Source organism: Mesoplodon densirostris, chromosome 13 (assembly GCF_025265405.1).
Source record: "Mesoplodon densirostris isolate mMesDen1 chromosome 13, mMesDen1 primary haplotype, whole genome shotgun sequence".
Lineage (NCBI taxonomy): Eukaryota > Metazoa > Chordata > Mammalia > Artiodactyla > Ziphiidae > Mesoplodon > Mesoplodon densirostris.
The window spans coordinates 80,976,669-81,003,687 of NC_082673.1; the positions used below are offsets into that span (position 1 = coordinate 80,976,669).

Consider the following 27,019-nt stretch of genomic DNA (forward strand, 5'->3'; position numbering starts at 1 on the left):
GCACTGTGTAGGTGGGTTGCTGGGGACAATAGATTTTTAGGGAAGTATTGTTCCTCTGGATGTGGAAACCATGAAACAAAGAATAACACTGAGCAAGAGGCTTCGCGATGATCAGGTCTGGGCTAATCATGGTGCCGTGTGCTGAGGCCCCTGTGTCGTCTGAGGCGTCACTTCTGCCTGAGTTGGATTTTGCTCTGAACTCAAGGTGACACCGGGATCCTCGTTCTAGCCAGATGTCAAATGGATTATCTACTTTCTAAGGCTGTGACTGGTTCTAAATGAGAAGAGGTGCAGCCTGGCAGGTAGAAGGGACACAGGCCTTTGTGTAAGGAATACTGAGTTCTAGCTCCCATCCTACCCCTGGCTTGCTGTGTGACCTTGGGCAAGTTTTCTCACCTGTCTGAGCAGTGGCATCTTCATCTGGGTTGAGTGTTTGGGCTTGGTCATCTCTGAGGGATGGGGCTCCAGCCAGTGGGAGCGTACATACCTCGAATAAAGGACCACCCTGCCCTCAGCATCCAACCAGCTGTTGTCTTGTGTGGAACCAAGGCTGCCAAATACATTTTTGGACCTTGTCATGAAATTTCCTGAATTTTTAGATGTAGGCAGTTAGCTGAGAAATATTTTAAACATCCTGCAGATGGAACCTGTAGCCAGAAAGAGCCCGTAGGTTTTCAGTTTGCAGCTCCATGCAAACACGCTGTTCTTCATGGGTTATCACGGGCTGGGGCCCAGGAGCGGAGGGTTGCTCATTTGGTTCGTTTTGCCTTCAAGGTACCGGGGGACCAAAGCCAGACTAGAAATGGCGTCATAAGATCACTGTTGCCTAGAGGCCTAGAGGGAAGGTGTGGCCTTCCTTTCCTCGTGGGTGGAAATGTCTGCTGAGGCAGTGGACTCGGTCAGCTGATCTCCTTGGGATTAAACCCCAGATCTAGCCACCAGCCTTGTCTCTGGTTCTATGGACTCTATGGCATTCAGATCTAGAGGGAATCAGATATTTCAGTGTATTCGTTTTTCACTCAGCAATGTATCTTGTAGCTTTTCTCTGTGTGTCCACATACCTCACTCTTTTTTAACTGCCGCATAGTGTTCCATGGTTTTTTCCAACTATTCCATATTAATGGACGTTTTGCGTTTATCTGTTTCCCCTTTTATTTCTTCCTCCCCTGACGTCGTGCCGTAGAATTTTTTTCCTCATCCTCCACTGCACACCTCTTTCCTTCCTCCCCTCCCTCCCTTCCCCTTTTCTCCTTCCCTTGCATCCATCCATCTCTGGATCCACTCGCGAAATATGCTCTCCCTACAGATGCGAGGTATACGGGGCAAAATCCTGAGACCTTGCCTCTGGGAGCTCCAGTCCACTGGGAAACCAGAAAAAAAGCACATTATGGAGGCTCCCTGGAAGCAGGTTCTTCAACAGTCTTTACAAAGGAGCTCTTTCTGGCATTTTGGAGGATGAGAATCTCCGAGGCAGATGCCAGTCATTCAAAGGAGGAGACCGCCTTCGGGATGTTACCGTGTCTGCTTCCTGGGACCTGGCAGAATCATCGTCGGCTGCCCGTCCTCCCCTTTTCCCCATTGCTGGAGGCTGTGGCTTGAGCAGAAAAACCTCAAGGTTGGCTCTGGGATGATGACCCTGAGAAGGGAGAGGTGCTGTCGTGAGTTTGGTTGGGTGGCTTTTGCCTTCGGTGTGGAAGCCAGCAGGACTTTGAACAAAGCTGCAAATTGGAAGTCAGCCTAAAATGGAGGCAGAACCTCAGGTCTTCTTCTTTCGAGGAAATTAAGTAAAGAGGAATAAAAAAGGGAGTGAAGGTGTTGTGTCTCTCGGAGACAGACAGAGAGGACGAAGCGTCTACAGTCACCGCTCCTTTATTTTCCAAATGGGTTTCAAATGTGTATTTTGTGCCAGGAGCTGTGCTGTGCTTCCCTCTCCTTTCGTCCTCTGCTTCTTTTCTCGTAGGCGTCTTGACCGTGATCCCAGTAACGATCCACAGAGCATCACTTGCTGGCAAACGGGGTTCTAGGAATGGAAGAATTAGTGTGTGGAGTTCAGAGGCCTGCAACCTGCTCTGCTCTTAATCACCTGGGTCACCTGAACAAGTCATTTAAATAATGTTTCTCCGTTTTGTCCTCTGTAAAGTAGGGAAAGTATCGCCGTCTTCCTTCTAGGGATGTTGGAAAGGGTACAATGAGTCAATCCATGTGAAACACCTAACCTAACCCTGGCATGGCTACCTGGAATATAGTAAGTGCTCAATAAACATCACACACGTGCATGCACACACACGTTTCTCAAATGTCTCCTCACCTGAGAGGCCGTCCTGGCCACTCTGTATAAACAGTACCCACCTCACCCCGCCCCCCACCCCCACCGCCGTCTCCCTCTCCCATTCTTCCTCTATTGGTCTCTGTAACACGTATCATATGACCATCTGACCCCCTATGTAGTTACTCGTTTATTTGTCTGTTTGTTGACTATCTTCCACCCCCGCCCCCTTTCGAACCCTGCAAATGCCGAGATCTCTGTTACTTATACTTAATGCTTTAGTCCCTGGAACGTGGGTAGGTGCCTACTAAATATGGGTTGAACAGATGAGTCTCTATTTTAGAGTTGACCTCCAGGCCCAGACTCAGGCACAGGGAGGTAAAGTGACTTGCTCAAGATCACCCAGCTACCAGCAGTTGAAGAGTCTGGAATCATTTAAATCTAAAGGTTTAAATTCTAATTTAAACCATGAATGCCTCCCTGCCGGTAAAACAAAAAAAACAGAAAAACTAAGTGTAGTGCCTGCCACACAGAAAGGATTTAGTAAATGTTAACTAAAAGTAATAGGGGTCATCACTCCTGCAGCAGCTGTCCCCTGCCCCAGGACACCCCCGTTTGGCTGTACCCCAACTTTCTGAGCAGTACTCAGGCATCAGTGGGTGCAGTCTTGAGAGGATTAGGTGGCACCCAGGCCGGTGGGCAGGTGTGGCGCCGGAATTGAAGTGAGTTCGTGCCTTTTCCCGGAGGGCTGCCCAGTCCAAGGGAGGGAACTGGCACTCTGTGGAAGATGTCGAGTTTCCGGTGTGGTGCTTATTTCCAGAGTTGGCGGGAGCTTCCAAAACATGCCAGTGTCTCTCCTGGTTGTCCTTTCCTTTGCTGTTTTCTTTCACCCGAGGCCGAGGCGGGGCTTGCAGGGATCTTAAAGGGCAGGAAATTGTCTCCATTTTCCGGACCTCGTCCCAGTTGTCCTTTGGTAGGTTTTATTGCTCCCATCTTTCAGATGGGTAAACTGAGGTTCAGGGAGGTGTCAATACTGAAGCCAGGATTCAAACCCAGGCCTGCTGGATCCCAGATACCTCACACCCCTGCCCCACTGCTCAGATGCTCTTAGGGTTGGATTCTGATTTGTCAGCATGTATTTTTTTTTAAGCATCCTTGAACTATTGGACGTGTTTATTTTTTTCTTAACTTTTCATTTTATATTGGAGTATAGTTGATTAACATGGTTGTGTTAGTTTCAGGTGTACAGCAAAGTGATCGTTATACATATACATGTATCTATTCTTTTTCAAATTCTTTTCCCACGTAGGTTGTTACATAATATTGAGCAGAGTTCCCTGTGCTATACAGTAGGTCCTTGTTGGCTACCTATTTTAAATATAGTAGTGTGTACATATCAACCCCAAACTCCCAATCTATCCCTCCGCCTCACCCTTCCCCTCTGGTAACCGTAAGTTCGTTCTGTAAGTCTGTTTCTGTTTTGTAAATAAGTTCATTTGTGTCTTTTTTTTTTTTAGACTCTGCATATAAATGATATCATATGATATTTGTCTCTCTCTGTCTGTCAGCATGTATTGAGCAATAAGTCCAGGCTGGGTGCCATGCCTCATGTTTTTTTCTTGTTTGCTTGTTATGGTTTTTAAACTGTTTTCTCCAAATGAGGGGACGGTGCGTGTAAGAGGTACACGGGGGAGGATACTTTGTCTTGTTATCTCATGATCCTTTGGATTACAGCAGCTGTGGGGAAAGAGCCCAAGCGTTGAAGGAACACTGCCCTGAATTCAGATACGAGCCCAGCCTCTGAAGTTGCTGTGTGATCTGTGTCGAGTAATCAGCCTCTCTGAGCCTCAGTTTCCATATATGTAAAATGGAACAAGAACTCTTACTTGGAGAGGACACTGAGGATTTGAGATATTAAATATAAAATGCCAGGATGCTTGACACCCTGGTGCTTGGCTGGCCATCAGTAAGTTGTGGCTGTTATTATTATTGTTGTTGTTGTGTTTTAGCACATGGTGTTATACTTAAATGTTACTTCTTTCTTTGCCCTATTGATCTTTGTCCCTCTTAAGGGTGCAGACCGAGCCTTATTCATCTCGGCATCCCCACCTTCTAACACAATTCTTGGTACGTGGTTGATGTGCACTAGTGCGGGGCACATGGATGAGTGAATGAATGAACGGATAAAGGGGCCCATGGTTTGCCGGGACCACTCTAGCCAGCTGTTGGGGCACGTATTTCCTGGAGTCTTATCCCCTCTTGTCAGATCCAGGCTGGGACAACGGTACAGTAGTTCCATTGTTCCCAGATAGCACTTCCTATCTTAATGTCTCGGCCAGGGCGGCCCTCGGCCACACCCTGCCCTGCTGTCCTATCACCCACCCCTACTTGGACGCTGGCGGGCTCCCCTCTAGCCTGCCCAGAAGGAAGCTTCCACGGCCCCTCGTCTCCCCGACTCCCTTCAGTCACAATAGTTGTCGAAGGGGGCATTTCCTCTCTCCAGAACTTTTCACATTCCAGTGAAGACCTAGAAAATGCTAAATCAAAATGCTCTGCATGAGCCTGACCCTTCAGAGCTCAACCTACGTCCTCCTGCCTTGCACCCCACTCTCCCTTTGTCTGATTGGTAAGTCAGGACTCATCCCTAGTCAACCGCTGAAGAAACTGAGGCTCAGAAAGGTGGGACTGCTAGTAACACAGCTGGTTAGTGAGAGGGCCTAGGGCCACTACTAGCTCTCCACACCTAACCAGTGCTTTTGCCACTAGTTCCCTTCCTGGTTGCGTCGTTGGTGTGCGGGGGGCCCTTCTCTGTTTCCAGAAGAGCTTTGAGGGGTGTGTCACAACGGTAGTGACGTGGGCACGCTCAATCTGTTAGCTCAGGGTGGCCTCCCCCTGCCCTGTGAGGTGTTCAGGGTCCAGACATCGTCACACCCACCCAGCCGGGGAGGAAACAGAAGCCTGGAGGGCCAAGTAGCTTCTGGAGGTGACACAGCCTGGGGTGGTGGCACTTTTCCTTCTGCCAGCGTTCCCTTTCCTGCTCAATTTGACTCATAGATCAGTTGTTCTCAAACGTGGTTTCACATTGGAGTCTGAGGAATTTAAATATCTTGCTGCCAGGACCCAACCCCCAAAGATTCTGACTTAAGTAGCCAGGAGTGGAGCCCAGGCATTGGGATGATAGCATCTCCCCCCGGGATTCTCTGGTGAAGCAGCATCCAGAACCACGATCTCAGATCATCCCTGTTATGGGGCTGTTGGGAAAGCTGACAATTCTAGCAGTGAGTTCCAGCCCTCCTAAATCAAACCTTGCTCGCCTTTGCTCTGATTGATGGCCGCTTGCGTTTCAAAAGAACTGGCAGTGCTGAATGAGGACGCTAGGGGAATAGGGGGATGGAGCAGTCCCAAAGATGTCATGTCTTGTGCCCCTATTGTGTACTGGACCCTGTGCTAAGCACCTTACGTATATTAACTCACCTACTTCACAATCCATGTACTAGCACAAAGAGACCTCTGCTGATGTTATCCCCATTTCACAGATGAGAAGACTTGCTCAAGCTGGTAGGGGCAGCGCTGGGATTTGAAGACAGAGAGCTGGCTCCAGAGGCCACTGTTTTAATCACTATGTCTGTTGCTCTGCTCTGTGATGAACTGGTTCGCACTCGGCTGAGAATTTGCTTTCACCAGCTGATCCTTCACGGTGATGCTGAGGCCTTGATCTGATCTGTCACTCTGCTGCTCAAGAGCCTCTATGAGTCCCCACGGCATCTGTGGGGGAAGGGCGAACCCTTAGCACAGCCTGTGAGGGATTCCCCTTACAGTCTGACCGCTGGCAGACCGTTCTTTCACACTCCATGTCACACATGCTGTTAATACTGTTTGAAAAGTTCCCCACCTTTCTCTGCCTGGTGAACGTGTGCTCTTCAATACCTAGCTCACATATCCTCTTCTCTCATCTACGAAGGAAGAGTCAGTGACGCCTTCCTCTGTTCCCAAAGCTCTTGGTCCCTCCATCCAGGACCACATGGCTCACAGCCTTTTTCTCAGTGGATCATGAGTTCCTGGAGGAGTGGGGCTTTGTCTCGCTCATGGTTGTTCTCCTCACTCGGCATCTACCAGTGGATGGCCAGTCTCCCACGTGTAGGATGACATCCTTTACTTTAGGTTCCACTGTATTTCAGCCCCGAAGACATATTCTTTGTATCTTCTGCATATCAGAGGATTTTTCTTTTTGTAATGAATTCTTTTCTTCAGGGTGCCTCGGGCTCCACATTGCATCATTGACATTATTTACTGTGTTTTCCCAGGCCGGGCTGAGGTTTCAGAGGAGTTCCGAGCTCCTGTGGAGATTTGCTTCTCTCCAGCCTTGGGCTGTCTGCACTCTTGAACATCTCAGGGCCCAGAAGAGAAAGAAGAAAGCCAACCAGTTCTGGGAGCAGCCTGGCTGAAGAGAGGTAGGTGTCTTGTTTAGTGTCCAGCTTGATTCCTGAACTCAACCATCACGCGCCAGACAAGGCAGAAGCAAGAGGAATGGTGTCTCAGCAACCCGAGTGACATTTGTTTGTTTGCTCATGTGCTGTTGTGGGAATGGCAGCAGATGCTCAGCAAGGAGGAGGAAGGTGCTTTTAGGACAGCCCTCCCAGGCTCGAAGAGGGCAGGCACACGGGGAGCCCCTAGCTGTCAAGACCCAGTATGAGACTTTGCCACAGCTACAGTGAAGGGGGCAGGAAAAGTCGAGCTTAAAGTTCCTGGGTGAACTCTTAGAGTTTATTCTGCAGAAATACATGCATAGTTGCCAATGATGTGAATAGGATCTTCATCTCAACATTGTATGAAATAGCAAACAGTGAGACAGTTTTTATTTACTTATTTCTCTATTTACTTATTGACATACAATGCCTAGTTTTTATTTTATTTTTTTATTTAACTTGAGGTATATTTGATTTACAGCAGCAGTCCCTAGCCTTTTTGGCACCAGGGACTGGTTTCGTGGAAGACAATTTCTCCACGGAACGGGGTGGGGGACGGTTTCAGGATGATTCAAGCACATTACATTTATTGTGCGCTTTATTTCTATTATTATAGAAATATATAATAAATAATATATATAATATAATAAATATATATTATATAATATTATATTGTATAATATTATATGTATATTATATAATATATAATAAAATATATAATAACTAATTATACAGCTCACCATAATGCAGAATCAGTGGGAGCCCTGAGCTTGTTTCCCTGCAGCTAGATGGTCCCATCTGGGGGTGATGGGAGACAGTGACACCTGACCTGTGTTGTTTATGTCCAGTCTAGTCTGTGAGATACAGCTTAATTGTCACTTGCCACTCACTGATAGGGTTTTGATACGAGTCGGCAAGCAATTGATTTATTATGGTCTCTGTGCAGTCAGACCTCTCTGCTAATGATAATCTGTATTTGCAGCCACTCCCAGCACTAGCATCACCACCTCAGCTCCACCTCAGATCATCGGGCAATAGATCCTCACAAGGAGCACGCAACCTAGATCCCTCACGTGCAGAGTACACAGTAGAATCTAATGCCACCGCTGATCTGACAGGAGGCACAGCTCAGGCAGTAATGTGAGCGACGGGGAGCGGCTGTAAATACAGATTAAGCTTCGCTCGCTCTCCCGCTGCTCACCTCCTGCTGTGTGGCCCAGTTCCTAACAGGCCATGAACCAGCAGTGGTCCATGGCCCGGGGGTTGGGGACCCCTGATTTACAATATTGTATTAGCTTTGGGACGACAACATAGTGATTCAAGATTTTTACAGATTAGACTCCATTCATAGTTGTTATAAAATACTGGCTATATTCCCTGTGTGGTACGATATAGGCTTGTAAATTATTTATTTTATATGTAGCAGTTTGTACCTCTTAATCCCCTACCCCTATCTTCAGTGCCTAGTTTTTAATCGGATTACTGGATATGTAAAGAAACAGAAGAATCTGACCCAAACTTAGGAAGAAAAATAGTCAATAGAAAAACAGAGGGCTTCCCTGGTGGCGCAGTGGTTAAGAATCTGCCTGCCAGTGCAGGGGGCATGGGTTTGTGCCCTGGTCCAGGAAGATCCCACATGCCGCGGAGCAACTTAGCCCATGCGCCACAACTACTGAGCCTGCGCTCTAGAGCCCACGAGCCACAGCTACTGAGCCTGCGTGCTGCAACTACTGAAGCCCGCGTGCCTAGAGCCTGTGCTCTGCAACAAGAGAAGCCACCGCAATGAGAAGCCCGCACACCGCAACGAAGAGTAGCCCCCGCTCGCCACAACTAGAGAAAGCTGGTGCATAGCAACGAAGACCCAACGCAGCCAAAAATAAAGAAAGAAAGAAAATAAAGAAATAGAAAAAAAATTTTAAAAAAAGAATGGAATTGAGATTTTTGAGCTAAATGCACACTTGCCTGATCAATTGATTTTATTATTATTATTATTAGGTTCACAGAAAAATCGAGTGTAAAGTATAGAGAGTTCCCATATATGCTCTGTCCCCACATGCAGCCTCCCTCACTAGCAAGAATGGTATAGTCTCCCTCCTGTGCCAGAATGGTATATTTGTTACAATTGACAAATCTACATTCTCCAACACATTGTTATCACCCAAAGCCCATAGTTTATATTAGGATTCACTCTCGGTGTTGAACATTCTATGACAACTGTATAATGACATGTATCCACCATGGTAGTATCATATGGCATAGTTTCACTGCCCTAATAGTCCTCTCTGCTTCATCTATTCATCTCCCCCAATAAGACACCATTTACATGCTCCTCAGTTGGGGATCGGTTGATTAAATCACAATACCTCCATAAAATGGAGTACTCTACAGCTGTTAAAAAGAATGGGTGGCTTTATGAAATGATACGGAACACTCTTGAAGTTCTATTCACCACTGTCGTCCTTAACAATGTTGATTTTAAAAAATGAAAAAAAGGAGGGCATATCATAGTGTGAAGAGTGTGCTAACCTAACGGTTCCACTGATGCACATCCACCACTCCCAAATCAGTTGTCTGTACTTCCTACGTCCACACTTAACACAGTCCACACTTAACACAGTCTGCGGTTCCTGCCTCTATTGATCTGTAAGTCCCAGAAGACAGACCCCTCCAGGAGGGCAGGATCTGTCCATTTGCAAGGAGATTATCGCCTGGGCCAAGCCCAGATCCAGGCACCCCACAGCCTTCCCATTAGCATCTGTGAACGCATGAATGATGAACGGAGCGGGGAGTTTTCTTCCCACAGTGTCCTTCCGCCTCCTACCCCTCAAACACATGGGCTGGAGTGGAAGCCCCGGATGTCCCCTCTCCTCTCCTGGGTACCGTCCCTGGCCTACCCACCCCCGCCCCTTGAGTCTCTATGTTCTGCCAGGCTTCATTATTCCCCAGATTACAAAGGCTCAAGGGGATGGGGGGAGAGGCTTGAAACGGACCTTCGAGATGATAACATGTCGCTGACGCTGTCAGTCGGGCCGATCTGACTTAACTGATTAATTTTGTTGTATGCGCCAGGCGACCCAGCAGCTGGGATCAGACTCCTGATCTGACAGCAGGCTGGTGAGTCAGACCCGATGGGTTTGATTCCACGGGCTGGCGTGGCTGCCCCTGTGACCTTGGCCATGTTACTTAACCTTGCTGAATCTCAATTTCCTGATCTGTAAAAGGAGGCTAAAAGTGCTTCTCTTGAGGTTGTCATGAGGATTAAATGCGATCACATAAGTGAAAGTGCCCTTTGAGGAAAGAGGAAGGTGAAAATGCTTATTGGGTCAGGAGAAAAGTGAGGCAAGCCCGCTCTTGTCCTCAGGTGCTGCATCCTTCCCTGGGAAACAATCCTAACTCCAAGTCAGATAGGTTATAATTCGGCTTTTACTCTTTTATTCAGTGCACTTCTCTCAGCCTCCCAGGGCTTTCAGCTTAAGCAAATAAATTATCCTGCACCGCCGGGCTCTGTGTTCTGTAGCCAGCCATATGTTTGAGCATGATAGAGATTCTTATCCGGCCAGGTAATATTACACAGCAAGGGATGACATTTCCTATCAGAGGCCCTGTGGAATCAGAGATAGGAGCCCTTTCTTTTTACCGGCAGCCAGGCCTTCATGTGCAGGGCTGGCAGGGAGGGTAAGAGGGGCAGGCCGGGGCCCAGAGTGGGCGGCTTGGGCTGCAGTGGCGTCAGCTGGCCCTCTTCTCTCAAGACAGCCACTCCCAATGGCCTGCCTTGGCGGATGTAGGCTATTTTGAGATTTTTGCCTATGATAGAAACAGGGCAGGGCCCGGGAGTGAATGAGGAAGCAAGGAGAGAGCTTGATGCTGCTGGACCAGCTTGGGGTGGAGGCATGTGAGGCGTCTTGCCCTTGTACAGAGAGGCAGGCGGCCTCCTGCTGCAGAGTCCAGGCTGTTCGCCGGCCCTGTGGATTGCAGGGTGGAGGCAGCTGAGGCCCAGGTACCTACCAGAGTCTTGGCTGCGGGAGTGGCGAGGTGCTGGGTAACCTCCGTGTCCCCGTCAGGAAGCCGACCTGTGTGGATGCAACAGGGTGGGTACCACACGGGGCTCTGCTGCCCCCGGGCCTCTGTTTGGGAGGCATTGGCACGTGGGAAGGCAGGAAGGCAGGGCACTAACTCCTCTGCTTCCTCCCTGCTGGGTCCCCGAGGGGTACAGGCAAGGTCTACACAGAGGAGCCTGCGTTAGAAGCCTGATTCTGGGACGCGCTCGCTGTATATCAGGCAAGTTGTTTACCTCTCTGCACCTTGGTTTCTTCATCCAGTTTTCTTTCCGTCTCTCACCACTTGCCTTTGGGTTCCATTGATCTCTGTGCCTGTTTTTGGCCCTGAGATGCCAGAGGAAGGGGCACTGCTGGGCCCCCCAGGGCCTGAGGCCAGAGCTCAGTGTGGATGAAGCTCCAGTGTAGACGGAGGTGGTCAGAGTGACCACACGATTTGGGTACCGCGACCTCTGTGGGGGACACACGCTCAGGGCTCTTCTCGTCCTGTGTTTTGGGAAGTCCTGCCCTGCTCTCAAGTAATAATCTTGCTCTCATCAGAAAGGAGAGGAGAAGTGATTTCTCCCTCTCCCTGGACCCCTTCCAGCCAGCGGCCCTGCTCCTGCTTCCTTCCGGTGGCCTCACTTCCTGTTTTCCTCCCTCTCTTCCCCTGCCTCTCCCGTGCCGGGCCTCACGTCGGGCATGCCGAGTTTTCCTGTCCCTTACCTCTCCTCCTCCCTTTGGCCAAGTCCAGATTCTGAAAGCACACCTCTGACCATGTCCCTCTCCACGTGAAAATAGTCTAGCCTCTTAGCGTGGCCTTTAAGGTCCACCTCACCTTCACCCTGCCCTGTGATTTTATCCTGGTCACCTTTGGGTGGGACACTGGTCCTGGTAAGCAGGTCGCCTCCTTGTCTTTTGAAACTGCCGCTGTCTGTCTTTTACTTTTATGCTTTGTTCTCCACGTTTCTTCCTCTTTGGATACCTGAGGGGTCCATGGGCTCTGGCCACCAACAGGGCTGTGTTCAACTGCAGCTCTACCGGCGACTGGCTCTGTGATTATGAGCAAGTCGCTTCACCACTCTGAGCCTCAGCGTCCTCAGCTGTGACGTGGGCTGCTAGCTTGTGTGCCAGGGCTCTTGTGGGAAGCACCTGTCTAAGGGCTTCTGCTGGGGTTTGGCTCATGGCAGGTATTCAGTGAGTGGAGTCTCTCCTCTCTCTAATGGGCTATCCCTCTGTATCCAGATCCCACCTGAGCTCAAGTTCCCTTCCATCTTTAGGTTCTTCCACCCCCAAGTCATCTTCCTCTGTTGAAAGGTTGCTGACTTCCTCGTGTCTGGACAGCAGGAATGGACCTCTTCTCTTTCCACCCATGCTGACGTCCTAGCATGAGGTGGATTTCTTTAGGCCATTAACTGTTGACTAGTGGTTATGGTTTTGGCTTGGCCACAGGAACCATTGATTTAGTGACTGAGAAGTTGACTTCAAGGGAATGGAAGAGAGTCATCTGTTCTCTCGTTGAACGTAATTCGATTGAGTGCACATGATATATCAGGCACTGGGGTTACAAGGAGGTGTAAGATGGCAGCTGCCCTCACAGAGCCCATCTTCCAGCAGGATGGTTGTACAGGCCTGGACCACAGATCTGGAAAGACATGGGCCCCTCCCTGAAGGTAGCTCACAGCGTGGTGTTGGATGGGGGTGGGGGGTGTGGGAGAAGTTCTGTGCCCAAGGAGAGGATGCCTCCCTTGAGATGGGTCAAAGACGATGAGGTCCCCCTTCAAGAGACCACTCTTGTCCTTGTCAGGTTGTACATCTGATTTTCAGACGTCTCCCACTATCCCCACTATGGCTTCCGTTCCTGCCAAGGGTGTGCGGGTCAGCTCCGAGGTCACCAGCACCTCTCAGCATGGACCTTCATAAAGCCTTGTGAAGTAAAGTCCACTGAGAGAGATGTTCTAGAACATTCCAAGCTGGCTAAGCAGGATGGTGCCTTGAGCACGCAGGGCAGCTTGTCCGTGGCCAGGACAGTGGGTGAGGCCAGCCAGCTGACCATCCTGGCCAGCTTATGGGCTCTCTCCTCATGAGCCTCAGACACCTGGGGCTTTAGTTGAGTTTTTTTCTTCCCTCTACCACCAACGCTCTTACCCAAGTCACCCTGCCTAGATCACAGCAACAGCTTCCAGATTTGACTCCCTGGATCCAATCTCAACCCTCGGCAATCCCTTCTCCACTCAGCAGCCAGCATGACCTTCTGAAGTGGGAATCCACTTGTGTCTGACCCACAACATACGTAAGCCTTCCCATTTCTGCTCCTGGGATAAAGACCGAAATCCCTACGGGGCTCCTGTGTGAGTTGGCCCAGCTGCTTTCCTTCTTACTCAGTGTTCTCCAGCCTCACCGACCTCTGCTGAGTGATACAAAACTACCCTGTTTCCTGCCGCCCCAGGGCCTTTGCATGTGTCATTCCTCTGCCTGGAATGCTCATTCCCTCCATCTTTGTGTGGTGAGTGCTTTCTGACCCTTAAGCTGTCCTGTTGTTGTTTCCTCCCATTCACTCCACTTTTCCTTCATAGCGTGATCTATAATGACATGTTTATTTGTGTTGTTTCACATCTGTTTTCCTTCACCAGGCTGGAATCCTGTAAAGGCAAGGATGAAGTCAATTTTGTCTACCGCAGTTATGACAATAAAAGCTAGTGCTTTTATCACACCAGCCATATGCCAGGCACTGTTGTAAGTGCTTCATTTTTACCAAACCCTATAATCCTCAGAAGGCCCTCCTGAGGTGTTAGATACTGCAGCAGTCCCCAACCTTTTTGGCGCCAGGGACCGGTTTCGTGGAAGACAATTTTTCCACAGACTGGGGTGTGTGTGGGGGGATGGTTCAGGCAGTAATGCGAGCGATGGGGAGCGGCAGATGAAGCTTCGCTCACTTGCCCGCAGCTCACCTTCTGCTATGTGGCCTGGTTCCTAACAGTACTGGTCCACCACCCTGGGGGTTAAGGACCCCCGAGATACTGTTATTGCCTTCATTTTACAGGTAAGGAAACAGAAGCACAGAAAGGTTAAGTAATGTGGACCAACTCTCCCATCTAGTAGATGGTAAAACCAGGACTCAAAGTGCAGTAGCTCTGGACCCCTCTGCCAGGGCCTTCCCCAGGGGTGCTCAGTGGATGGGCAGTGCACGAATCAAAGGACCACTGTCCCATCTCTCAGGGAGGTTCTCCTTGAAGTTTCTGCACTGGATTCAGGGCTGGCAGCATGGTAAAGAGAAGGGGACCTGGGTTGCAGTGTGGGCTCCCCCATTCAATAACTGGGTGACTGTTGGCAAATCCCTCAACTTCACTGAGCCTTGCTGTTCTGAGCTCAGACTGGAGCAGTGCTAGTCACCTGCGTGATAGGAAAGGAGAATCTGAGAGCTTATGGTGTGTGCTCTAAAAGTGTTACCTGCTTTGCTCTCTTAGAGGGCTTCTTGGTTTTGGTTAGAGTATGTGCCACCCGCTTTCAGCTAGAAGTGGGGAGATCTTGGCTGGGGTGACAAGGAGAGGGGCTGAGGCTCAGGTGCTGCAGGACATGGAGGGGGTTGGACTTCAGGCATCCCCTCCCCTCTCTTCTGCCCTTAGTGTGTCATTACCTTAAGTTGGAGTTTTCACTGACACATAGTTACAGGGCCAAGGGAGAGGAGTTTGGTGACCCCCTGCCCATGCCAGGAGATGGAAGGGCCCCCAAGAGCATCCTGAGTCTCTGGACACTATGGCAAAGAGCTGCATTTTTACTGGGAAGCTCCCTCTCCCAGTGTCTTTCTCTCCCTTCTGGGGATCTCTGCAGCCCCTGGATGATGCCCCCTCCTGACCCAGAGACAGGGGCATTTAGAGTTATAGGGACCTTGCCCGCTGCTGGCCTCCTGCTATTTACTAGCAAAGTGATCATGGATGAGTTTCTTAATGACCTGGTGCCTTGGTTTCCTCACCTGTAGAATGGGGTGCTGACAGTAGTGTTTGTCATTGATAGACTGAACTATTGGTCCCAGGTCTTCACTCCTCCATAATAAAATTAACACATGTATTCCTTTGCCATGGCCTCAAGGTGGGCGAATGCACTTCTTCACCCTGTGACTTTGGTCTTGTCCATGTGACTTGCTTTGGTTCGTGGGATGTTAGCAGTATCACTGGAGTGGAGGATGGAAACGTGTGGATGCTGTTGGGCTTTTGCTTTCCTGTGTGCCTTTCATCATGACAACATGCCTTTGGTAGTATCCAACCCACAGAAGATGAGAGACTTGGAGCAGGTTCAGAATTCACACCTAGCACGGAGCCAAGCTCAGAGAGACCTTCCCTGTATCATCTAACTGCTAGCTGACTAACAGACACATGAGTGAGAAATAAATGCTTCTTATTGTATGCTGCTGAGTTTGCAGTATTCTGTTAATGCAGCATTCTTGTAGCCATAGTGACTAATATAACACCTCATGAAATTATTATAAAATTATAATTAATAAAGTGAGTTGGTTCACGTATTAGTTTCTTATTGCTGCTGTAACAAATGACCACAAATTCAATGGCTTAAAACAACACAAATTTATTATCTTACAGTTCCATAGGTTAGAATCCAAGGTGGGTCTCACTGGGCTAAAATCAAGGAACACAGGGCTGGTTCTTTCTGGAGGCTCCAGGAGAGTCTGTTTCCTTGCCTTTTCCAGCTTCTAAATGCCGCCTGCATCCCTAGACTTATGGCCCCTTCCCCCATCTTCAAGGCCAGCCACATGACCTCTTTTCATGCCTTTCTTCCTTAGTCACAGCTTTCTCTTCTGCCTCCCTCTTCCATTTTTAAGGACACTGCTGATTATATTGGACGCACGGAAACAATCCAAGATAATCTCACTATATTAAGGTGAACACATTAGCCATTTATTTCCATCTGCATCCTGAATTCCCCTTTGCCATGTAACCTAATGTAGCCACAGATTTCAGGGATTCAGGCATGGGCATCTTCAGGGGACCACTATTTTGCCTACCACAGCACGTCAGGCACTTAGAACAGGACCTTGTATGCACTGTATACTTGTATACATACATGTTAGTATTATGATCAGCCTTAGCTTCATCATCTGTGAGATGAGTGAGAGGTAGTCCCATCTGATGTCCACACAGATCCTCAGAAAAGCTTTGTTTTCCTGGACATGTTGCCTCCAGGAGACATATTGCATCCCTTGGTCTTGGATGGACTGGAGGCTGTGGGCTTAAAGGAAGGGGGTGAGGTCAGTTTCCTAGCTGGCTTTGGAGCAGACCAGCGGTTCTTTAGGATGACGATGGTGCTTTCTGATTAAATATCGTAACGACTCTCCTTTTGTCCTCACTATCAGTCAGTAGAGCCCCTAGCACAGGGGACTGGCCAAACGACCAACGGGGCTGGGATGAGCCAGTCCAGAGCATCCAGCCGGTATCTCCATGTGCCCAGCTGGTTCCGTCCTTCATTTGACAGATCCCTCTGATCTTCCTGCATGCAGCAGATTGCAGGGAAAAAGAAACTTCCTGGCACCATTGATACCAATTTGAAGGAAGCAGCTGGCTTTGACGGGGGCAAGGAAACAAAATCCAGTGACACTGATAATGTCTCACCAGCCTGCGTTAATTGAGGAACTGCTGGGTGGCTGCAGGATACGTCCAGAGGCGTGGGAGGGTGTGAATTCCTACATAGGTAACTTAGAATCCAGTGTAGGAGCAGAGTGGTATTAAGCACAGGAGAAGAGCCTGGGTTTGGGGTTCCTGGGTTTTGAAGGTTCTATCAGTGACTTACTGTGTTACCATGAGGTCAGTGACACCCTCTGTCCCCTGGTTTCCTTACAGTGGCAAAGTAGAGTTTGCTGGGTTTCTTCCCCCCACCCACCAGTCAAAAGTAAATGCTATGGCAATGACCAGTGCTTAAGATGAAACTAAGGAGAATCATGAAAAGAACTTGATAGCTCTTTGGACATCACCAAGCTTACCTGGGGAAATGAGGCCAGAGAGGTGAAGTATGGTCTAAGGTCACACAGCCGGTTGGGGGTAAAGCCAGGTCCTGGAACTCACCATGGTTTCCTCCCTCCTTTTATTTTATTTATTTATTTATTTATTTATTTATTTATTTATTTATTTATTTATTTATTTATTTTAGGCTGCGTTGGGTCTTTGTTTCTGTGCACGGGCTTTCTCTAGTTGTGGAGAGCGGGGGCTACTCTTCGTTGCAGTGTGCGGGCTTCTCATTGTGGTGGCTTCTCTTGTTGCAGAGCACGGGCTCTAGGTGTGCGGGCTTCAGTAGTTGTGGCATGCGGGGTCAGTAGTTGTGGCTCGCAGGCTCAGCAGTTGTGGCACATGGGCTTAGTTGCCCCACAGCACGTGAGATCTCCCCGGACCAGGGCTCGAACCCATGTCCCCTGCATTGGCAGGCATATTCTTTTTTTTTTTTTTTTTTTTTTTTTCGGTATGCGGGCCTCTCACTGCCGTGGCCTCTCCCGTTGCGGAGCACAGGCTCCGGACGCGCAGGCTCAGCGGCCATGGCTCACGGGCCCAGCCACTCCGCGGCATATGGGATCCTCCCAGACCGGGGCACGAACCCGTATCCCCTCCATCGGCAGGCGGACTCTCAACCACTGCGCCACCAGGGAGGCCCGTCAGGCATATTCTTAACCACTGTGCCACTGGGGAAGTCCCCCTCTCTCCTTTTAAGTAGACGTTCCATGCTGCTGTCTTTCTTACTGTCACCTGTTGACTGAAGCAGAGATGGTCCATTTCAACCACGCCTGTTGACCTTTTACTCTAGGTTTATTCACCATGTGGCTTTGGTGGGGCTGGTAGCTTCTTGCCACATGCTTCAGGCACCCCACGGTTTAATTTGACAGGCTCTAACTGCAAGTGTCATTTGTTTTGCTAATTCTGTGATTCATGACGGTAAATCGTGACTGTGGGCTGGGAATGTTGGGTTCAGGTTTGCAGGGCTAACTGATACAGAGTGGGGAAAATGCAGTGTGAGCGTTACTTTTATGTGTCAGCTGGCTAGGCTGTGGGGTGTGTGTGTGTGTGTGTGTGTGTGTGTGTGTGTGTGTGTGTACACAGTCAGGAGGAATTGACTCCAACTCTCAATGGACAGAAATGGGAGGAATTCTGGGCAGACATCCTGGACATGGCCTACCCCAGGGTGCAAGCTGTACGTTTCAGTTTATGACTCTCTGTCTCTCCTCTGTTTAACCTCTTGGGTTATCTGTTCTAATCTAGTGAGGGTGCACTGGAACTCTGGAGCCAGTCTACCTTGTTTCAAATCCAACCTCTACCACTAACTGGCCGTGTGACCTTAGGCAAGTTTCATATTCTCTCCATACCTCAGATTCTTCACCAGGAAAATGGGCTATTAGTACTACAGTAGAGATATATGAGGATTAGTTGAAATACATGTGTGTGTGTGCCTTTACCTGCATGTGTATATACACGTGTACGTATACACTTGCACATGTACATATATGTGAACATGAGCGCACACATAGGGATACGTATGTATACGTAAGCGTGTCTGTATGTATACATGTATATATATGAAATTGTGTGTATATGTGTATATATACACATTCGTGGTTTTATGTAGACATGTATATGTGTATACGCACATGTGGTTTTGTGCATTATACATGCATATGTATATATGCAAGCATATGTGTGTATGTATATGTGAATATATGGTTATATATATATATATATATATATGCACACACACACATAATATATATAATTTAGTGCATAGCTCATACCGATATTTCCCTGTTTATACATATGTTTGCAGCCTGCAGAGATGTCCCAGCCAGCCTTACCCTGGGCCCAGTCCCAGTATTTTCCAGAGAAATTTTACAACTGGACCTGAGAGCTGGCGCCCAGCTGCGTCTTGAAGCGAGGCCTTCTGAAACCAGTGCCCGGTCCTTTTCTACCCCGGGAGCGGTTCCCATGTCCTTGGGGAGTGTCAGAAGCATCTATGGGGCCTGGTGAAATGCAGATTACTCACAGGCCCCACGCCAGACCTCCTGAAACCAAGAAGTAGACCCAGACTCTGAATATTTAACCAGTCTCCCCGGGGTGATTTTGATGGAAACCCACCCCACGCTGCTTCTGTTCCCTGCTGCACTCCCAGCTGCCCGGTGCCACCTCTAATGGTGCCGTCTACACTCTCTGGTGAAGACGCGTTCCCTTCCCCTCCCAGAAAAGCCTAGTGCATTCTACTCACGCACGCCAGGATCTCAGAGGGGCACAGAGCACAGGGCCAGTCTCGTATTTGGATTTGCAGTCGAATTTAGCTTTCCCACATCCCTGAGAAAGACATGCTATCCTGGCCTCACCTTTCCCAGGCTGAGCTGAGGTCAGCCTTAGCTCTGGATAGCCAGACCACCCTGGGCCTCCTCCCCTTTCAAAATGAGCTGATTTCTCCCAAGGTATGGCTTCTGGGTGCTGCTACCCCATGGCTTTGTTAGTTCCCTGAGTTTCCCCACTAAGAAAAAAACAACTGCCATTTATTGAACATCTATGCTGTCTACATACATTGCTCTGATTATTACCCTGCAGGAAAGATATTATTATCCTGAAGCTAGGAGATAATAAATAATCTACAAAAGGGCATGGAGCCAGCATTCAAACCCTGTTCACCTAACTGGAAAACACTTTTTTTTCACTATCCCAGAGGTGAGTTATGTAAGATTTATTTTCAAGGCCATACATCCTAAATACTTCCCTTTAGTGTATGTGAACAAAACCTTAGAGAATTTTTTTTTTTCTAATTTAAAATGTACAGACTGTCCTTGGGATTCCAAACACATTCCAAAAGTCAGGAGCTGCTCCAATGTGGGCCGAGTTGGAAGGCATATTAGGCGTGAGCCCGGCTGAGGCTGGTGACTTGGAATCACGGTGCTCACTGCCTTGCTCTGTTCAGTCTTTTCAGTGGTAAACATGTTTTCTTCCCCACACTTTGGCATTCATCATGATTTAAATTCCAGGTTGTCAACTCTTGTAAAAAAGGGGTTCAGATCTTGGCGTGAAATCCTCCCCATCGTGTGTGCAGGGCTGTACTGTTGTGGAGCGCTCAGCCGATCCTCATGGCTACCTGGAGAGGTCACCCACTTTACAGATGAGGAAAACAGAGGCTCATGGGGTAGAGTCATCAGCCTAGCTTTAAGTCCAAACACTAGTCTCATCATAGCTACTGGGACTCCTTCTGTTTATTAGATCGTTAGGGGTGAGTTTGTGAAGTGTAATCAAGTCTGCATTCAAATTAGGGGGAAAGGTCACTCCCTTCTTCATGAGCTGGGGTCCCCTCTGCAAATATCATAGAACATCTGACCACCGACTGCACTGATGTGTTTATGTGACCAGCTTCCCCATGAAACGGGAGCTCTCTCTGCTTCACCTCCTTCCGTCCTCCAGTATATGCAGACTTGTGATGGACTCTTCCTAAGATGCATCAGATAAATTAAATGAACAGTGGCTCTTACCAATCAAACCACTCTGGGAGAATTGAACTCTTCTCTGGGCACCAGTTTTCCTTCATTTCTTATTACAAAGCACAAGGTATCTCCTCCAGAAAAATCCACAAACCCAGACAAACAGAAGGAAGAAGCAAAAAACACTTGTTATCACTCAGAGGTGACTAATTAAATGAACTAAAGCATATGCATATATATATTATATATAATATATATATATATTATATATACACACACACACATATATATACACACATACATATATATACACACATACATATCTATATATATACACACACATATATATACACACATACATATCTATATATATACACACATATATATATACACACATACATATCTCTATATATACACACACACATATATACACACACACATATATATACACACATACATATCTATATATATACACACACACATATATACACACATACATATCTATATATACACACACACATATATACACACACATACATATCTATATATATACACACACACATATATATACACATACATATCTATATATATATACACAATACATATCTATATATATACACACACATACATATCTATATATATACACACATATATATACACACACACATATATATACACACATACATATCTATATATATACACACATATATATACACACACATATATATACACACATATCTATATATATACACACATATATATACACACATACATATCTATATATATATACACATATATATACACACACACATATATATACACACATATCTATATATACACACACACATATCTATATATATACACACATATATATACACACACACATATATATACACACATATCTATATATATACACACATATCTATACACACATACATATCTATATATATACACACATATATATACACACACATATATATATACACACATACATATCTATATACACACACACATATATACACACACACACATATATATATACTTGTAATAGTGTGGCTGTCTACACATACACATTCGTTTGTAAATAGCTCTTTTACTAAATATATGATAAATATCTTCCCACATCAACACATGCACTTCTGCTTCATCACCGTTTGAGTGTTGGGACACCCAGCTTCACTGTGTTTCAGCCATAAGTGGCAGAGACCCTCCAGTGTTTCTTAAGCATCTTGGACAGACGCTTGCTTATGAATTCAGCTTCTGCACTACTATAAATGTTGCTCATCGTTAAATCTTTACAACTATATTTTCCGATTTTATTAGGATAGAGTCCCTAAAAATAGAATGGCTGAAACAAGGGCTCTTCAGGTTGTTTAGTTTGCCACATTCCGCTTCAGGAAGTTTGGACAGTTTCTCTTTCTACCACCATGTGGGAGATCACCGTGTCCTGAACCATCCACAGCAGGACCCTGTTCTCTTAGCACCTGGCAAAGTGCCAGACACATGGCTCAGCCCACGTGCCCCTTGTTCAGAGGCCCTCCCTCCCTGTGGACTGTGACCTGCCTCTGCTGTTCCTCCTTCAAGCCCTTGGTTTCTGGAACACAAGTCTCAAGCCAATGAAATCATGATTTTTGGTGTTTGGAGCTGAGCCTGAGTGGGTCTGGTTCCCTGTTGTGTCCTGGTGGCCAGCACAGAGTTTTATAATGGTCAGAAGCAAGGGTTTAAGTCAGGAAGACCTGGATTTACTGTGACTCCGCTGCTTCGCTCACCTAAATCTTCACTTTCTCGGTAGAGTTATCACATGACCCACCTCGCACAAAGATGGTGGGGTTTAAATGAGATGTGGCGCATAGCTTAATGTGTGGTCTTTTGTGACTGACTTCTTTCACTTGGCATGGTGGTTTCAAGGTTCATTCGCATTATCTCATGTGTCTGTGCTTCAGTCCTCTTTATGCCCAAACAATGTCCCACTGTATGGACATACCACATTTTACTTGTTCATTCGTCAGTTGATGGACGTTGGGTTTTTCCATTTTTTGGTTATTATGAATAATGCTGCTCTGAAGGTACAAGGTTTTGTGTGAATGTATGTTTTCATCTTTCTTGAGTGCATATACCTAGGAGGGGAACTGCTGGGTCATATGGTAACTGTATGGGTAACGTTTTGAGTAACTGCCAGATTGTTTTCTGAAGCGCCTACAACTGTTTTTCGTTGACACCAGGACCTGCCTGTTCTCGCTCACCATTCATGCTCATCTTTAAACATAACATGATTCCATTTATATGAATTTTTGGAGCACACAGAATTAATCAGCAGTGCTAGAAATCAGTCCAGTGGTTGCCTCTGGGAGGAGGGCAGAGGGTGCTTTCTGGGTGAGGGAAATGTTTTGTATCTTTAGTGTGTGGTGGTTTAGTGTGTTTGGTATATGCATTTGTCAGAACTCATCAAACTGTTCCTTTAAGATCTGGACATTTCACTGAGTGTTAATTATGCCTAAATTAAAAAAAAAACATACAAATGACAAAAACCTAGGTGGAGGGGGGGAAAAGAAAAAAAACCCATAAATTATGTCCTGACATGACTTATCTTACCCACCTTCCCGTGGACAGAGAGCCTGTGCCTGGCAGGCAAGGCCAATTGTAAAAGGCTCTTAATTGATGAGATTAACTGCGTCTCAGTAGGGAGACTCGTTAACATCAAGGGGGCGAGAAAAGGAGGTTAGTTTTCACTCTCCCAACTTGGGGATGGCTGGAAGGGGGGCCTGGGGTGCATTTGGAGGGCTGTTCCCTGCAGTGGGGGAAGGCGGCAGTGGGAGATCCTGACTCAGACCCTTCTGCATACTAGAGCTGCATTTCCCTTTGGTATTAAGACATTTTTTTTTTTTTGGATCATTTTCTCAGTTGGTGCAAAAACCTATGCTCCTTTTTCATCTACGGGGAGGAAGAGACCAACCTGATTTTATTTTATTTTTTGGTACGTTTTCTAAGGCTCCATCATCCAGCAGAACAAAGGATTTAGACAGAACACTCTTTAATCCTTCTGAAATGCATTAGTGGCTGATGAACAGACAACAGGAAACAAACAACAAAGAAGTGAAAGGTTTTTATCTCTCCCTCTTAGAATCTGCAAAGAAATATGGATTCACATAAATTCACAAAGATTAGGATTGGATAGGCATCATTAATTACCCATGTTTAAAAAAAATCAGTATTATAAAATTGTTGATAAAATTGCAAAAATTGTATCATTTTATTTGTAGGATAGAAAAAGTATGTTATTTAGTGGGAAGAAGAAACTAATATAAACACCACCATTTTTGGGGGAGGATGTGATTACTTGCGTTTTTTTTCTTATTGCTTATCTGTGATTTATTTTTCCCAATGACCATTTATTGTTTGTGAATTAAATTTTTTTTAATTAATTTATTTATTTTTGGCTGTGTTGGGGCTTCGTTTCTGTGCGAGGGCTTTCTCTAGTTGCGGCAAGCGGGGACCACTCTTCATTGCAGTGCGCGGGCCTCTCACTGTGGCGGCCTCTCTTGTTGAGGAGCACAGACTCCAGACGCGCAGGCTCAGTAGCTGTGGTGCACGGGCTTAGTTGCTCCGCAGCATGTGGGATCTTCCCAGACCAGGGCTCGAACCCGTGTCCCCTGCATTGGCAGGCAGATTCCCAACCACTGCGCCACCAGGGAAGCCCCTGTGAATTAAATTTTTAAGGAATTATTTTGGTTTTCTCACTGATTGGAGAGATCAGTTTCTTTCACCTGCCCTCTCTCTAAAACAGACCCTCCTTTTCCCTCCCCGCCATGCTTGTGGCTTATGAATTTTAAGGCAGCACTGCATAACACATTGAACATGAACTTTGGGGTTAGCCAGATCAGAGTTCAATCTTACAGGATGGTGGGCAAGTCACAGATCTTTTCTGTGTCTTGGTTTCCTCATCAGAAGAATGGAACTGATAATCCTGTCCCCGATCCATTGATATGAAACGTATATGGGAAAAGCCCAGCACAGTACTTGGTCCTTCCTATCAGTTCACTCCTTTGCCAACCCCTTTTAGCCTGCCGTCTTCCCAATACCTTGGAAACTAGCATTCAGCATTACAGTCCAGATGACTTCTGCTGACTGGGCTACATCTCTAATCATTGCAGAAACTTAAAGATACCTGCAAATAATGTTTGGTGTGTGTGTGTTCATGCACACTCACAAGCACCTGTGTAGCACTTGTGCGTGTGGCTCGACATTAAACAAAACCTCCCTCCCCATGAGTTAGGACTGCTGGAGCCAGAGTCTGTCACTGACCAAAGGTAGAACCAATGTCAGCAAACATCTGGGTGACAGTGCTATTTATATATCCTTCTGCAGTACCAGTGCTTTGTAGCGGTGGTTTCGGTCTTCAAGCCTTGTAATCAATATGCTGGAAACGTTCTCTTCCCGCAAATCACGAAAGCAGATGCAGACCCAGGCCGCCTGAGTGTGAGTATCAGTTTTTCCAGGACTAGGGGAGGGGCTCAGTAGAGGGTGAGTCAGGGTTTTGCAAAGTGTGTTTACACTGGTGGAACACGCAGGGCGCACGTGGGCAGAGGCGATGTGCACACATGCAAAACAGGAGCCACTGCACTGTCATCTCTGTTTCGCCTCCCCGTCTTCGGTCCCCTTCACAACCTTCCTTTGTCCTCCAGAATTACCTACTCTAGGTCCTTTTCTCAGCTTCTTTTTATGGCAGTGGTTTTCAAGCTTTAGTTTGCAAATGATCACCTGGGAATCTTGCCAAAGTGCAGGTTCCTAGGTTCCTCCACCCAATTTTCTGATTCAGTGTCTTGGCAGGGAGCATTGGGGGTCAGGGAGTGGTGATGCCTGGAAAAAGGCATTTTCACCAAACATCTCAGATAGGTCCATTTGACTAGGAAAGCACTATAAGCAGAGTGCCTGGGACCTGTCAGTATTTCAGGCTCCTACAAACAAGGTAGAAAACTAACAGATACAATTATTAGTATCAAAATATAAAAAGGAAGCTGCAAAACTGAAATAGTGTTACCTGTTTGTATGTAACTTTATAGCAGCTTATCAAGTTCTACTCAACTTTTGCAGTTACAGGGGAATTTTTTTTTTAGTGGAATCTGGGTAAGTTTAATGTATTTGATATGCTGTATGCTAGGCCTACAGAAGCCATGAAAAACCTCCAATCCCATGGTCCCTGCTCTCAGAAGTATAGCCCTAGGTGTTTTCTTGTTCCTAGCATTTTCAGTCTGGAAGCACCCTTAAAAAATCTTCTTCTGGGGCTTCCCTGGTGGCGCAGTGGTTGAGAGTCCGCCTGCCGATGCAGGGAACACGGGTTCGTGCCCCGGTCCAGGGAGGATCCCACGTGCCGCGGAGCGGCTGGGCCCGTGAGCCATGGCCGCTGAGCCTGTGCGTCCGGAGCCTGTGCTCCGCAACGGGAGAGGCCACAGCAGTGAGAGGCCCGCGTACCGCAAAAAAAAAAAAAAAAAAAAAAAAAAAAAGTTCTTCTTCGATGGTCAGGTTTTACCATCAGGGAGACTGAGGCCTGGAGGGAGATTGACTCACCCATGGTCACACGGCAAGTTCCTTGAAGCATCCAGACTAGAGCCCGCATTCACAACTCATGTGCGTGTGCAGAAGTGTGCACGGGTTTGTGATATCCCCCCAGCGGTCTCTTCCTCATCTCTCTTTCACTCTGGCTTCTCTTCCATTTGATCTGGTCCTCAGGCCAGTCGGATATCCAGTCCCAAGCCCTGAGGGGAGGGACGGAAGGGAACAAGGGTCTCAGGGTGAAAACTGCTAACAATCAATACACTTTGCACATGGCCAGGCCAGTCTTCAGGTTAATCCCCAGCAGGGGCAAAAGGGCTGCATCACTCCCTGAAGCTGAGGCAGGAAGAGCTGGCAGGCTTCTCTGTAGCTCCTTGTGCAGTACTACGTGCTGGGTATTGTATGCATTGGGGGCACTGATGTGAAGCTGACATAGCCCCCGCCCTCAGGGAACTTACGTTTATTCATTGATCCATTCATTCCACAGAGACCTGCTGAGCACCCTACTAGGTGCCCCACACTCTGAACAAGGCAGATGCAGAGTTCAGCTCCTAGTTGCAGAGACAGGCAATTAGCAAGGTGACAGATCCACACACACAGGAAGACACTTTCAGAGAGTGCCAAGTACTAGGAAGGAAATAAAAGGAGCTAATGAGAAGGGCAGGGAGGGTGTAGGGCACGCCCCGAGGCAGGGTGGCACTTACTCCGGTGCTGCATGGCCTCTCCCCCTGGGCATAGACCAGCAGCCCTGTCAGCAGCACACCTCACCTCGGAGGCCAAGTGACACGTTGGAAAGTAGATGGTCTCTGGGTTCCAAAGCCTGTGTCCTCTCTGGGCTGCGTTCCATGTCCTTGTAGTAAGATGAACATGTTAGCATCATAACTGGCCTTGGTTGGCTACTGATTCTGTGCTGGAAACGCCTTCAGGGGCTTCACGTGCATTATCCCCGTTAGCGGTCCCAGCACTGTGATGGCGGGTACTATGAGTATTGGGCCAGTTTGCAGAAAAGGAAACTGAGGCACGGGACGATGAGAAGCTTGTTCACGACCATGTGCAGGCTAGGCAGTGGAGCCAGGATGTACCCCCAGATGACGTGCCTCTAGAACCCTTGTCTTACCCACTCTGCCTTACGGCTTCTGGAGTCACTCCCTTCATCCCCTGGGAGCTGTGCGGACTCGCTGTGACGTTGGTAGGAGAGCCCGGACTGTGGAGCCGGGTCCATCTGAGCACCTCGACCTCTTTGAGCCTC

The 27,019-nt window shown here is 47.5% G+C and overlaps 1 long non-coding RNA gene across 6 annotated transcripts in view; it reads left to right on the forward strand.

Moving 5' to 3' along the window:
- The window catches only part of LOC132501094 (uncharacterized), a 247,940-nt gene that overhangs the window by 197,193 nt on the left and 23,728 nt on the right, over window positions 1-27,019 (forward strand). For 5 of the 6 annotated variants that reach the window (XR_009534136.1, XR_009534135.1, XR_009534134.1 and 2 more), the window contains one exon: window positions 6,571-6,717. This is a non-coding gene — a long non-coding RNA (uncharacterized LOC132501094). Of the gene's footprint in view, window positions 1-6,570; window positions 6,718-7,714; window positions 8,600-27,019 lie in introns of those variants that run through there. The other variant, XR_009534137.1, reaches the window with a different exon arrangement.